Consider the following 10,213-nt stretch of genomic DNA (forward strand, 5'->3'; position numbering starts at 1 on the left):
AGTTCTACACTATCCACCTCACATTTCACAATGCTTCCAAGTTTCGTATCATCTGCATACTTTGAAATTGTGCACCAAGGTCTAGGAGATTAACCTATATCAGGAAAAGCAAGGGTCCAAACACTGATCCCTGGGGGAACTCCATCACAACCTTCCTCCAGCCAAAAAACATCCATTAACCACTGCTCTTTCTTTCCTGTAACTCAGGCAGTTTCGTATCTCGTTGCGACCGACCATTTTATTGCACGAACTACAAGTTTGCTCACAAGTCTGTTGTGTGGCACTGTATCAAACGCCTTTTGAAAGTCCATGTACACCACATCAACAGCATTGCCCTCATCAACCCTCTTTGTTACATCCTCAAAAGACTTCAGCAATTTGCTTAAACATGATCTTCCCTGAAGAAATCCATGCTGCTTTTCCTTAATTAACTCACATTTAGAGTCATAGAGTTCTACAGCACATAACTAGGCCCTTCGGCCCATCATGTACATGCTGGCCATCAAGTACTTAAGTATTCTAATCCCATTTTCCAGCACTTGGCCAGTATCCCTGTATGCTATGGCAGTTCAAATGTTCATCCAAATACTTCTTGAATGTTGTGAGGGTTTCTGCCTCCACCATCTCTTCAGGCAGTGTGATCCAATTTCCAACCATCTTCAGGCTGATAATATTTTTCCTCAAAGCCCCTTAAACCTCCTGTTCCTCACCTTAAATCTATGTCCCCTGGCTATTGACATCTCTGCTCAAGGGGAAAGAAAATATATCCTATCTCTGCTCCTCATAATTTTGTTTCCCTCAATCAGGTCCCTCCTCAGCCTTCTCTGCTTTAATAGTCCCTGTGACTATTGATTTTGCCCCTAATAATTTTTTCTCGATCTTTTCCCAACACTGAATTTAAACGAACAGGCCTGTAGTTGATGGGTTTATATTTACACCCTTTTTTGAACAAGCAATTCGGTAGTCCTTTAGCACCACCTCCGAGTCTATGGAAGAGTGAAAAATTATGGCCAGATCCTCTGTGATTTCCACCCTCACTTCCCTCAGTTTCCTTAGATGCATCTCATCTGGCTCTGGTGCTTTATCCACTTTAAGTACAGACAGACTATCTAACATTTCTTCTTTATCAATTTTAAAATCCTTTAATATCTGACTTACCTCCTCTTTCAACATTACCAAGGAAGAAGATGCAACCCAGCCATAGACAGTTGCAAAGTATTCCTTTTATACCTCAGCTATGCTCTCTGCCTCCATGTGTAAATCCACGTTTTGGTCCCTAATCGGCCACACTCCTCCATTTACCACCTTTTTTACTATTTATATGCTTTTAAAAAACGTTGGGATTTCCTTTAATGCTCGCTGGCAATCTCATTTCATGTTCTCTCATTGCTTCTCCTATTTGTTTTTTCACTTCCCCTCTGGACCTTCTATATTCAGCCTGGTTCATACTAATATTTCCTACCTGGCATCTCTGAGAAGCACACTTTTTCTTCTTTATCTTAATCTCTACTTCTTTTGCCATCCAATGAGTTCTGGGTTTGTTTGTTTTAATTTTCCACTTCAAGGGAACATTCATCGACTGTGCCCGAACTATCTCTTCTTTGAAGGTAACCCAATGTACATCTACCAGTTTTACTGCCAGCATTTGACTCCAATTTATTCGCCCCAGCTCCATCCTTACCCCATTGAAGTTGACTTTCCCCCAGTTAATTATTCTTACCTTGGATTGCTCTTTGTCCTTTTCCATAGTCAACCTAAACCTTATGAGACAATGATCACTATCCCTTAAATGCACTCCTAATGATACTTGATCCACTTGGCCCACCTCATTCCTAAGAACCAGGTCCAGCAGTGCCTCCTTTCTCGTTGGACTAGCAACATACTGTTGTAGAAAATTTTCCTGAACATACTCTCGGAACTCTTGCCCCTCACTGCCCTTGACACTACTATTATCCCAGTCTATGTTTGGATAATTAAACTCTCCCATTATAACTGCCCTACAATTTTTGCACCGTGCTGTAATTTCCTTGAAAATTTGTTTTTCCATGTCCTACCCACTAGCTGGTGGCCTATAGACAACACCGAGCAATGTAACTGCAGCTTTTTTGTTCCTTAGTTCTAGCTAAATTGATTCTGTCCTCGACCCCTCTGGGACATCCTTTTTCTCCAGCACTGAAATACTCTCCTTAATCATAACTGACATCCCTCCCCCTTTATTCCCTTTCATGTTTGCCCTGAACACCTTGTATCCAGGAATATTTAACACCCAGTCCTGTCCTTCTTTGAGCCAGGTCTCTGTTAGAGCCTATTTTTCATCTTATTTCCACATGACAATCTCCGCCTGTACCTCACCAGTCTTATTAACCACACTCCGTGTGTTAACATACATGTACCCTGATTCAGACTGTATTACTTTCTCCCTTATTCTGACCCCACCTGATAGCCTATTATTCCCTACTGTTGTGTTATCAGTCTCGCCCAGTGTTGTGTACATCTCGGTATCCCTCTCTAATACCTGCAGCTGGTTCCCACACCCCTGACAATGAACTGACATGATGCAAAAGTGATCAATGTAATCTTTTCAATAATAATCATTATGAACAATCGGAAACGGAAAACCAGCAACTTAAACAGTGTCTGTCTCCTGTTGCACTCTGTTTCTGCTTCCCACCTGTTTGCATGAGGCTGTGCAACAGTTTGTGACATTCAGAAACAACCCATGCCCCTCACCGCTCCATGAATCGGACTACCCGATGAAGCAGTGACGTCTCCCTTCCCCCCTGCTCACTCCATGTTCCGAGACCAGTTTCCGCTCCACAGTGCAGATTGCAAACAGTCCCCGATTACAGCTGAACCTCCCCAAAATTCAATGCTAATCTCTGAGCACATCCGCACAAGCTCCCAAACCTGGTGATGCTGCAGCAAGCAGATGCTGTTTGTTCACTGACCCCAGGAACCAGATGTTTCCTTTCGCCGCTGATCTAAACAATCTTCCGCTCACTCGCTGAATGGAGCTCACAGGCAGAGCTGGGGGAGGGGTGCGCATGCCGTCTTTGCCTCATGATGACGTCATAGTGGGCTGGGTTATATAGCGCATGTGCCGATCTCTGCAACAATTCAGCATCAAAACTCAATGGGAACTTTGGTCACTGACCCGAAACGTTAACTCTGCTTCTCTTTCCACAGATGCTGCCAGACCTGCTGAGTGGTTCCAGCACTTCTTGTTTTTATTTCAGATTTCCAGCATCCGCAGTATTTTGCTTTTATTTCAGGGAACTTTGCCCATTTCACCCTCAACAATGTCTGAACAATGAAACTGAACATGGGGTCTGGGTGGAGGGAGGGTGGGGAGGGGTGGAGGGAATCTATAACCGAGAAAGCCGGGAGCTGATCCCATTTAGATGTTCAAATTTCCGTCTGTCCCTGCACGGTGTTTGTTATTATTGAGACCCTCCTCTCAAAACTATCCGACAGAAACATGGGAGGAAGGAGGCAGCTGGTGTGTTTGGTGGGACCTTGTAGAATTAATTTCAGTCAGCAAAGGTTGGTCTAACCGGAGTGAAACCCGCGGTCAATGTGAGTAATACCGAATGGCGATCTTCATCGTTTCATTATAAACAAGAGAGACACGGAGTTGCCGCGATTATACCGGACACACAAATGCAGTGACAATAGAGCCTGTCCCAGAGTTTCAGCTCCCGGTTGTTAAATGTCCTCATGTACACAGTCTTTACTGTGATCCTCTGGGGTTAGTTGCCGATGCCCAGCCCTGTATTCCTTAAACAGTCGGAGCCAGGAGATTCTCACCCTCCCTTTTGAAAGATTTATGGACAGGAATTTTTCCAAACTTTGGCTGAGTCGATCATCACCTGCTGTTCAATCGTAGTATTATTCAAACAATTAATGAGACATTCTGTTCACTACTTGGGTCTTGAACTCGGTTTGAGCAGATCAACAAGTGAAAGGTTCAGCATTTTTCCAGATATAGCAGACAGAGCTGGATAGAGGGACTCAGGGTTAATCCTGCACACACAGGACGGTAGGAGTGACAGTCACACAGGGACGGGAACTGATCTGGATTCCGTTTTGCCTACTCATCCAACAAGGGCAGTTCGGGACTGACTAAACATCCAACTCACCATAATTCAGTACTGGAGAAAGACAGAGGCTTGTCCACTCCATCTTTCCTTACTGTATCTGGGACATTTTGTGAGGGAAAGTGTTCCATTGCCTCTCACTCTCAGAGAGCAACTGACATGTGTTCAGACAGTCAGTGTTAGTCTTTCATTTACCATGAATAGGCGACTCTCCAAGAACCTGTAAATCCAATATCCCGAAGCAGCTGTTCTACTCAGAACTTGGTCATGGGAGGAGAACCCCAGGAGGAAAGTAGAAACACTTTAGAGATGTCCTCAAATGATCCCTCATTTGGCAAGACATTGTACTCTTCAGGGATATTTGTCAGGAACATGCAAAGGCGAACTCGAGGCAGCGAAGGCAGTGAAGGCAGCTCCCACACCTCCGATGCAGTCATTTACCTGACCTTCCAGCACCACCTGTCCCTGATGTGACAGTGTCTGCAGTTCATGAATTGGACTTATCAGCCATTTCAGAACCCATCAAACTGGAGTGGAAAAAAGTCATCCTTGATCTCGAGGGACTGTCTGAGATGGAAGAGAATAAATAGGCCAATATAATGATCAGCAATAATAATGAACTGGATAGGGAGGAGATCGAGAGCAGGGCGATAGAATAGGGAGGGGAAGTGGCCTGTGACGTTTATATAATGTAACACATTGACAGAGATCCTGTTCTATTTGGGTAAAGACTTATTCAAGATAGAAAAATGTAAACTAGTCTCTCGCTGACATATTGGACCAGAGACAACCTCTCCATTATTTCCAATCTCAAAACAGGGCCAGATTAAGAACAAATACTGTATTTCTCACTGAACCACTTTTACCTGTTGGACTCTATGCAGATTCGCAGGACAAGGCCATTCAGATATATTTTCAGTCACTAAGAGATTCATTCTGATGACATGAAGAGGAGGCTATCAGATGTTTAACTTTCATCCCTCAAACACTCGGACTCACTTTTATTTTTATACGAGATCCGTTTGGCCTGGTCAGGAGCCGCCCCCTCACCCCTTCCTCCGCTTTATTCCGACCATCTTCCATTCTCAGTGTCACACACGTTACCATTAATTTGCTTTTGATCAATATATTTCAAAGTTTGTTTGCAGCGCCAATCATTGAAATAATGATGACAGTGATTTGTACAAAACATCCCATATCCACCCTATCACCATGATTCCAACCAGATAGAATAGCGAGAGTGCAGGTGGGAAGTGAAACAAGTTTATAAGAGACAGTATGAGAAAATATTAAAGGGTAAAAACAAAGGAAATCAAAAATCATTAATAAACAAACAAAAATTCAAATGACAGTGCAAAAAATTGTGCTTTGTTTATGGGTAAAGAAAGAAACGCTCATGTGATGGGAAAGGTAATGAAATGGTGTAATAATATAAAAGCAAAATACTGCAGATGCTGGAAATCTGAAATAAAAATAAGAAATGCTGGAACCACTAAGCAGGTCTGGCAGCATCTGTGGAAAGAGAAGCAGAGTTAATGTTTCGGGTCAGTACAAACTCAAGTTATGTGACCAAGTCAGAGAGTTCATTAGGCTTAACCAAGATGTACAAAGTTAATACTTAACAATGGTAATAGATATTCAGTAACACACAACACCCGTTCTTGTTTCTGTGCTTGCTGCCGCACGGACTTCTCTCCTTCTTCATCCCTTGCTGTGTTTTTTCGACTGTATTCTATCTTCTCCTTTTAAGTACCAACGATCTTCTGTTGACCCCTCTCTAAGTGTGCTGACGATGTCCTGTAACACCCTTTCTTTTATCCTTCTTGTGGTGCAAGGATGTTACCACATTAATTTTGAATTGTCACAAGTGTCCTAATTGGACCAGGTTGAGATCATTGTTTGACACTAGTTAGTTAATGGTTGAATCTACACACAGTACAGATGTTTCCCGACTCTTTCTATTTTAGCAAGGATCCTAAAGGTTACATTCTTGCTGATCCCAGACATTTTTTTCTTTAATTCTGCCTTTATCTCATCTCTCTCCATGCAAGGAGTGCTGGTGACTCTCCCATTGTTCTCACAAAAAGGTTTAAACAAAGTATAGCCTTGAAAACACATTTCATAATAAAGCAAGCAACAGATCAAACAGACTTCAATATATTGATGTACAAAGCATATCATTAATCCTATTATTTAAGCTGTCCTTATTTGTCACAAACGTAAAATATGTCACGGTCCTTCGCGCCCACATTGTGGATTCTCCTCCAGCTACATGACTTGCCTTTTTTTTTCCTATGGCTACGTGCATCTTCCACACTGACACATCTCTCAACATGACATTTTAACATAGTTCAGTGAAGTTGACCGTCATGCTTCACAGTCCAACATTAACATTGCAGTTCTTGCATAAATGTAAGCCATGAAAATACTCTAAACTTTACACAGCGGTGAGCAGTGTTCAGGTGATACAGAAAATCTGGTGCGTTGGGCAGAGACAATCAGTTAATCTATCAAAGTCTCTTGAAGTTATGCTCCTATCTATACTACTTACAACACAACTATTCTTTTGTTATTGAAAAGCGTGGATAGATGGCTCTGGATTGTGTTATCTAAGTAAGTGGTTGTTCTCCTTACAGCAATGTGGATTGAGGGGAGATCTGATGCAGGTGTAGGTTATTTATACAAGGATAACCCGTTCCCATTAGTTGATGGTACAAGGACTAGGAGACACAGATTGATGGTTTTGGGAAAGAGATGCAGGGAAATTTGAGGAAGCACTTTTTGCTTTACCTGCTACATTGCAACTGCAATGTCTGTCCACAAGTGTGGTGGAAGCAGAGACAATCAATGATTTCAATAGGAAATTGGAGAAACACTTGAAGGAAACAAACTTGCTCCAGGGTGACGCCAATCAAGCGGGAGAATGAACCTGATTGGATGGTAAGAACATTTTATCAATTTCAATTCTGTCAAAGCATTGACATTTTTTTCGTTTGTAAAATACTGCAACATAAAGTAAACTGCAATTTAAGGTTGCGATGGCCGGGAATCGAACGCAGATCATCTGCTTGGAAGGCAGCTATGCTCACCACTATACCACCACCGCTTACTGTGCTGTGTTGGTCCAGCGTTTTGATTAATAGAATACTGTACAATGGTTTCAACTTGCACCTGAGCAATACGATTATGTTAACAGAAACACAATACTGTGAATGCTGGAAATCTGAAATAAAATCAGAAAGTGCTGCAAATATTCTGATCAATGGTCACTCACCTGAAACGTTAAGTCTGCTTCTCTCTCCACAGATGCTGCCAGACCTGCTGAGTATTTCCAGCATTTCTTGTTTTTATTTCAGATTTCCAGCATCTGCAGTATTTTGCTTTTATTTTAGAGTTTAGTAGCGAACTGATCCTTTTTGCTTACTGGGCAGAACTATGCAGTGGAGTGACGCAGAAAACTGTACGAAGAACAATGTTTTTAACGGGCCCACAATTTCGAAGTTAAAGGAGGACAAAATACACAGCAATGTATGCATATGGTAAAGAGCTGTAAGTTTCGGCTAGATATTACCTGAACAGAGGTGAGACAGAGAATACCCAACCCGTCTCACCTTTAGATTCCTGACCAAGATATACCTACAAGGTACAAACTCAAGTTATGTGACCAAGTCAGAGAGTTTATTAGGCTTAACTAAGATGTGCAAAGTTAATACTTAACAATGGTAATAGATATTCAGTAACACGCAACACCCGTTCTTGTTTCTGTGCTTGCTGCCGCACGGACTTGTCTCCTTCTTCATCCCTTGTTGTGTGTTTTTGACTATATTCTATCTTCTCTTTTTAAGTAACAACTATCTTCTGTTGACCCCTCTCTAAGTGTTCTGATGATGTCCTGTAACACCCTTTCTTTTATCCTTCTTGTGGTGCAAGGATGTTACCATATTAGTTTTGAATTGTTCCAAGTGTCCTAATTGGTCCAGGTTGAGATCATTGTTTGACAGTAGTTAGTTAATGGTTGAATCTACACACAGTACAGATGTTTCCCGACTCTTTCTATTTTAGCAAGGATCCTAAAGGTTACATTCTTGCTGATCCCAGACATTTTATTCTTTAATTCTGCCTTTATCTCATCTCTCTCCATGCAAGGAGTGCTGGTGACTCTCCCATTGTTCTCACAAAAAGGTTTAAACAAAGTATAGCCTTGAAAACACATTTCATAATAAAGCAAGCAACAGATCAAACAGACTTCAATATATTGATGTACAAAGCATATCATTGATCCTATTATTTTAGCTGTCCTTATTTGTCACAAACGCAAAATATGTCACGGTCTATCGCGCCCACATTGTGGATTCTCCTCCAGCTACATGACTTGCCTTTTTTTTTCCTATGGCTACGTGCATCTTCCACACTGACACATCTCTCAACATGACATTTTAACATAGTTCAGTGAAGATGACCGTCATGCTTCACAGTCCAACATCAACATTGCAGTTCTTGCATAAATGTAAGCCATGAAAATACTCTAAACTTTACACAGCGGTGAGCAGTGTTCAGGTGATACAGAAAATCTGGTGCGTTGGGCAGAGACAATCAGTTAATCTATCAAAGTCTCTTGAAGTTATGCTCCTATCTATACTACTTACAACACAACTATTCTTTTGTTATTGAAAAGCTTGGATAGATGGCTCTGGATTGTGTTATCTAAGTAAGTGGCTGTTCTACTTACAGCAATGTGGATTGAGGGGAGATCTGATGCAGGTGTAGGTAAGTTAGACAAGGATAGCCCGTTCCCATTAGTTGATGGTACAAGGACTAGGAGACACAGATTGATGGTTTTGGGAAAGAGATGCAGGGAAATTTGAGGAAGCACTTTTTGCTTTACCTGCTACATTGCAACAGCAACGTCTGTCCACAATTGTGGCGGAAGCAGAGACAATCAATGATTTCAGTAGGAAATTGGAGAAACACTTGAAGGAAACAAACTTGCTCCAGGGTGACGCCAATCAAGCGGGAGAATGAATCTGATTGGATGATAAGAATATTCTATCAATTTCAATTCTGTCAAAGCTTTGACATTTTTTCCGTTTGTAAAATACTGCAACATAAAGTAAACCTGCAATTTGAGGCTGCGATGACATGAAAACGAACCCAGAACAACTGCTTGAAAGGCAACGATGCTCACCACTACACCACCATCGCTTACTATGCTGCACTGATCCAGCCTTTTGATTAATAGAATGCTGTACAATGGTTTCAATTTGTACCTGAGCAATACAATTATGTTAACAGTAACACAATACTGTGAATGCTGGAAATCTGAAATAAAATCAGAAAGAGCTGCAAATATTCTGATCAATGGTCACTCACCTGAAAAGTTAAATCTGCTTCTCTCTCCACAGATGCTGCCAGACCTGCTGAGCATTTCCAGCATTTCTTGTTTTTATTTCAGATTTCCAGCATCTGCAGTATTTTGCTTTTATTTTAGAGTTCAGTAGCGAACTGATCCTTTTTGCTTACTAGGCAGAACTATGCAGTGGAGTGATGCAGAAAACTGTACGAAGAACAATGTTTTTAACGGGCCCACAATTTCGAAGTTTAAGGAGGACAAAATACACAGCAATGTATGCATATAGTAAAGAGCTGTAAGTTTCAGCTAGATATTACCTGAACAGAGGTGAGACGGAGAATACCCAACCCGTCGCACCTTTAGATTCCTGACCAAGATATACCTACAAGGTACAAACTCAAGTTATGTGACCAAGTCAGAGAGTTTATTAGGCTTAACTAAGATGTACAAAGTTAATACTTAACAATTGTAAGAGATATTCAGTAACACACAACACCCGTTCTTCTTTCTGTGCTTGCTGCCGCACGGACGTCTCTCCTTCTTCATCCCTTGCTGTGTTTTTTTGACTATATTCTATCTTCTCCTTTTAAGTACCAACGATCTTCTGTTGACGCCTCTCTAAGTGTGCTGACGATGTCCTGTAACACCCTGTCTTTTATCCTTCTTGTGGTGCAAGGATGTTACCATATTAGTTTTGAATTGTTCCAAGTGTCCTAATTAGTCCAGGTTGACATCATTGTTTGACACTAGTTAGTTAATGGTTGAA

Source organism: Heterodontus francisci, chromosome 21 (assembly GCF_036365525.1).
Source record: "Heterodontus francisci isolate sHetFra1 chromosome 21, sHetFra1.hap1, whole genome shotgun sequence".
Classification (NCBI taxonomy): Eukaryota; Metazoa; Chordata; class Chondrichthyes; order Heterodontiformes; family Heterodontidae; genus Heterodontus; species Heterodontus francisci.